Consider the following 6,185-nt stretch of genomic DNA (forward strand, 5'->3'; position numbering starts at 1 on the left):
TTCCAATACTTGGAACATATGACTGACCTTGAGGCGGTTGATAACCTTGACTCGAGTATTGACCTTGAGGTTGATAACCTTGAGGTAAATACTGATACTGGGGTTGACCTTGACCTTGAGGTTGGTACCCTTGAGGTTGATAACCTTGGGGTTGATACCCTTGAGGTTGCCATCCTTGGGGTTGCCATCCTTGAGGTTGATATTGATACTGAGGTTGACCTTGGGGTACATATTGAGGCTGAGGTTGACCTTGAGGCACGTATTGCACCATAGGTACATACTGACTTTGAGGTTGCCCCCCAGACACGATTTGTGTACCTTGAGGTTGCCCCCCAGGCGTTAACTGCGGTTGCCCCCCAGGCGGTAATTGGCCACCTTGAGGTTGGGAAACGGGAACTGAACCTGACATCATGTAAATGTCTCCTACACCCAATGGTATATTACCACTGTTTCCAGCAAATAACCCATGGTCAACGGGTTGAGGAGATGCCCCCGCAAAGGTACCAGAAAGTGACTGATACCCAGTGGGAACAGAAGGACCGCCGTGTAAAAAAGATTCAGGACTTTGAGTAAACACGGACGACTGACCAAACATATTGACAGGAGTATAAATACCTCCAGGTGGAAAAGGAGTACGAGGTGTAGAAAAACCTACTGAGTTGTCTAAAAAATTGGTTAACGCAAGGTACCAAGAAGTACTTCTAGGAGGACTGTAAAAGATGGATTCACGCTCCCTTAGATCAATAGTAAGTTGACCTTCAAGGTGAGAGACACCTATATCCTCTTCTGGAGCAAGTTCTTCTATAGCAATCAAACCAGAAGGTAGATTTTCGGTGATAATTCTTTCTATTCTCGGTGAATCTGGAACACTAGAAGTTGGAGTAACAGGTTCAGATATTTCTGGTTCTTCGCCTGTATCACTAGCAGACGAAAAACTACCAACAAGTTCAAAAACTGAAACAGCTTCGGGATTATAACCTGTCTCTAAACTTTGGTAATCTGGATGGACTACCAAGGAAGATTCTCCTTCTTCAGGTGAACCTACTCTACTGTCACTAGGAGGAGTTACAAGGACCTTTAACCCTTCGTACTGACCCGGAATGTCTTCAGGAGATTCACCCCGCGATTTACGGAGTTTTCTTAACAAATCTATTCCGGTAACAATCTCAGGAGACTTGCCCCGAAGTCTACGGGACTGTCTCGGTAATTCCGCCACAGCTAAAGACTTTTAACTACTACACACGAAAACAAAGTAAAAATTTCAAATCAAACCACCTAAAGCCGCTAAAGAACCAAACAAATTTTGATGCACACGCCTAAAGAATCTAGGGCGTCAAACCACACACAAACAGTAGCCTTCCGGACCGAAAACACTAGTTGGAGATGAAACCCAACATCGTCGAATTCAGTATAGAAGTGGAGGGTGGAACAGTTACCCCGACAACCTGCTTAATGAATAGACCGGCACAAGTTCCTCCACTTTAACCGTCTCGAAGTGAAGCGAACCCCCCGGAAAATCCAAGTGAGTATAACCGACGTCTGCTCCAGGTACAGTGGGATCTTCCCTCCACCGTCACCTTGGGTAGAATCCTAGAGATTATGGTCACTAAGGTTACCAACGGCCACAAGTACACCTGGGGGAACAGTCTAAACTCTGACAGCACGCAAGGGCAGAGTAACAAGCTCAATCCCCTTACCGGCTCCTTGACAATAATCCAAGGTTTACCGATAAGTGACCCCTGTCTCCTCGACAATGGTTAATCCGAGGTTTACCGTTTGTAATACGTACTGTCTGGCGTCGTTCCCAACGAGGGAGGATTGATCCCCTCACTGGTTCGGACACGAGATCATGCTTCTCCTTTAAGAGGAGCTTTCCCAGAGTGTAAATGTAACAATTGGATTTGATTCTAACTCAATATCAGCTACTTGTTTGGTTTTACTGTCTTGGAGAGTTAAGTACTCACCTACTCCAAGACACTAGCCTAAGCTAAGTTGGTGCTTCAGAGCCCTAGTAAAAGAAAAATTACTATGTAAATTTTACTTTAAGCGTGAATTTTATGGTTTTTCTTTAACTCAAAAGGTGGCGCAGATGAAACCAGTGGTGTGTAGACTCGACTCAAACCACTACAAAAATGCACCTATGATGATTTATTCTACTTTCTCTTTTTCAATGAAATTCTTAGCTAAGAAAGTTTAGAGAATGCAAATTTATAAAAAACAACTCTCTTTTGCAATGAAAATCAAAGAAATAAAGCTCTTAATCTTTCCAAGCATACAAACATGACCACTCTTTACGTGCACGAAAAACTCTTTTTCTCTTTCAAAAACAAAAAGCTACTTGAAACAAGACTTTTAAAGAAGATGTTTTTGTATTTTTCTTTAATAAAGCAAATAAATCTAACTCAACAAAAATCAATTTTAACAACTATTAAAATCTACGAAAATTCACTCACAAGCAAACTAAAAGGTAAATTTACTCTAAGCAATCTTAACGAGGCCAAAACCTACAAAGATGTTTCTAGGTTGTTTTACTTGACCAAAATCAAATCAAGGACCAGCTATTGCAGAATCAAGAGCTGATCAAAACAAAACTCAAATCTTTTTGTTCTTTTTGTAAAATGGAAATCAAGACTTAATCAACAAGCACTTTGAAATTTGACCAAAGAGACAACTCAACAGGTTGGTTGCTCACACGGGTAGACTTACGACAGATCCGACTCTTAAGAAGGTTGACCAAACCAGAGAGATCTAAGGCTTGACAACTTCCACCATTAAAGTCACTACAGGATCTACTCAAAAATCAAACCCTAGGCTTAAATTTCAATGAAATCCACTAAAACACTTAATGCTACGAAAACCAATTCAGGTGAAGGATCTTTGACAGGATACTAATGGATCTGGGCAGCAAAATCTATAAAAAAGCAAAATTTAAGAGGAAAAAATATAAAAAATGGGATTTTCTCAAATTTTGGTAGAGGACGCAGGCGACCCGTTAGAACAGGTGCGTGCCTGCTCTGTGCGCACAGCAACAGTGCGTCCAGGGACGCACTGTGCAATACTAAGAGGGTGCGTCCGACTGTAAAACTCAAGAAAAACTAAATCTATTTTACTGCTAAGCTAATCCACCCAAACACAAATTCACACAGTTAAAAACCAGAAAAAGAAATCAATTTTCTCAGAGCAAAGTTCATTCAAAGGAAAAATCTTTTTCATTCATGGATTCCCCAGTGGAGTCGCCAATTTGTCAGGCGGAAAGAGTCGATTGTGCGGACACAACCAACCTCCCTAGGAGCCTAAGACTCTCTAGTGACAAACAAGACAAACAAGATCTATCCTTCTCTAAACATGCATTATAATATGAGATATCAAGTGTTTTGTTCTTACCTTTGTCCAAACACTGTTGTAGAAGTCCAAGCTTTGTTGATCCGGATGAGCTCCTCCTTTTTCTCCAAAACCTGCAATCACCAACAGTCAAACAATTAAATAGCACCTGATTATAACATAAAACAAAGCATATTCAACATGTAGACCAAGGAGCACATGAAATAACTCATAACCAACAAGTTATTGAGAAGAATGGACTCATTTGCATTAATAGGTAACAAAAGAAAAAATACAACCTGAGCCTTGGTGTTGTGCAAGTCCTTCCCAGGGTCCTTCAAGAGTTCTCCTTTACTTTGACAAAGCACACCCACTTCCAAATAGAACAAGTAAAGATGGCAATCTCTCCTCACAAGCTTCGAAATGGGAGTCCTAATTCCTGCAGCATTTACCCTTAGAAAATGTATAGCTCTAACCTCTCCTCCTTCTGGCCCAATGCCTTTATTTATAGTGCTCAAGAGGAGGTTAATCAGGTCCACCATCAATGGGATAATCCCCTCTTTGGGTGGGATAGCTCCCTTATTGATGGGATAAGTTCCTCTTTGATAGGAGTGCATGAACCATCTGGAGGCGCCCAATACACGTCGAACAACCTTCTAGAATGCTCTAGAAATAACCACAAGTAACTTTTTAAAGATGAAACTTGCGCATTCTAACTTTTACAGGGGGACGCACCTGTCCCTTTACATACAGAGCGTCCAAAGACGCAGTTTTTGTGAACATAGAGAGCGTCCCCGCAGGTAAGTTTGAGAGAACCTGCATCCCCAGAGATAAATACATTTATACAAGACTTTCTCTCTTTTTGGAGTTTGACATGGAGAGCAGAGGCATAAGACTTGCCTAAGAGGGTAGCATGACTGTTGATTGAGCCAAACTAACTGTCAATAGTCATGGTGACATTTTTTAGTGTAACACATATGGATGTGAAGACAACATTTCTTCACTGGGATTTGGAAGAAGAGATCTACATGAAGCAACCTGAAGGCTTTGCAATGAAGGGAAAGCAAGAACTAGTATAAAGGTTAAAAAAAGTCTCTATATGGGTTAAAACTGTCACTAAAGACGTGGTATCACAAATTTGATACATATATACGGGGACTTAGCTTCACCATCAACAAAGCGGATCATTGTGTGTATTTTAAATTAATTGGTGTCTGTGTTATTTATCTAGTCTTGTGTGTGGATGATATGTTGCTTATTGGAAATGACAAAGAAATTATCCAGGATTTGAAGATCCAATTTTCCTCCAAATTCGACATGAAGGATCTTGGTGCTGCAAACTATATTTTGGGCATGGAAATTAAATGAGATCAGGCAAAGTGGAAGCTTTGGTTAAACAAGAGGAAGGATGTCGAGTCAATACTGCAGAGGTTTAATATGCAAGGTAGTAAACCGGTGAATGTTCCTATTCATGTAGGAGTAAAGTTATCTGTTGAACAATGTCCCAAGACACAAGAAGAGGAAGAAGACATGTCCTGTGTTCCATATGCAAGTGCAGTCGACAACCTGAAGTATGCAATGGTATGTACTAGACTGGACATTGCACATGCAGTGGGAGTATTGAGCAGGTTTATGTCAAAACGGGGGAAGGAGCATTGGACAACTGTGAAGCGGGTTTTTAGGTATTTGCGTGGCACCAGTGATTATGGTCTGTGCTACCAAGGAAGACTGAGATTGGACAAAGTTTGGATATTCGTGGCTTTGTTAATGCAGATTGGGCTGGAGATCTGGATCGAAGAAGATCTACAAGTGCTTATGTGTTTAACCTATTTGGAGGTGTAGCCAGTTGGATAAGCAAGAGATAGTTTGTAGTGGCACTTTCAATTACAAAGGCAAAATACATGGCAACTACTCGTGCAAGCAAGGAAGCAGTTTGGTTGCAGAGATTGTGTTCAAGTATGGGGTTAGTACAATGAGTTATAAGGATAGAATGTGACAGACAAAGTGTAATTTTCTTGGCAAAGAACCTTGCTTATCATTCAAAGACAAAGCACATTGATGTTCAATATCAGTTTGTGAGGGATATGGTTGAGGTCAAAAAGGTGTTGTTGGTAAAGGTGGAAACTTTGAAGAATGCTGCAGATGCATTGACGAAGTCTGTGAGCATTGAGAAGTTCTCTTGGTGTAGAGAAACAATGGGCATTACAGGGTTGGACCAATGACTAAACTCTCATGTGACCCCCCATGTGGAAAAGAAAATAACAAATGGGAGAATGTTGGGTGTGTGTTATATTCTTTCCACGACTAGTCACACACGCGGGGGGATCACAGGGGGAGCGTAGCCCCCCCTGTCAGGGGTTTTAAGGGGGGCGGTAGCCCCCTTGTACGAGGTCTAGGGCAATGCGTGGATAATTTTTTTTGGACCCTATATTAGGTGAGCGGACCTACCTATGGTTTTGTGCATGGGTCTTGCATATGGTTTTGGGCATGATGGTTTCTCTGCCCATGGTATTTTGTAGATTTGTCCAAGAGAACTACGGTTATGTTCTAATCTAGGGTTAATGGATTGAGGTTTATGAATGCTTTGACATGTATATATATGTATTGTAACATTGAAAAGAACATAATGAAAAATCAATCTGGTAGTCCCGGTTTTGAGATCCAAGGGAACTCTATGTATATTTGTTTTATGTTTTATGTTATCGCCATTGTTTATTTTCTGTTTTTAGAATTTGTATGCAAGTAATTTATGTACAGGGTTAAAACCTACAAAGACTTTAAATGTATTGTTAACTGGCTATGTTGGAAATTTGATCTACAAGTTTTAAATTTATGTTATTGGAAGTCAAAGATAAAGAAGTTAT

The sequence above is a fragment of the Pinus tabuliformis genome, chromosome 1_2 (assembly GCF_031772625.1).
Source record: "Pinus tabuliformis cultivar Carrire ecotype Pingquan chromosome 1_2, CPIR1, whole genome shotgun sequence".
Classification (NCBI taxonomy): Eukaryota; Viridiplantae; Streptophyta; class Pinopsida; order Pinales; family Pinaceae; genus Pinus; species Pinus tabuliformis.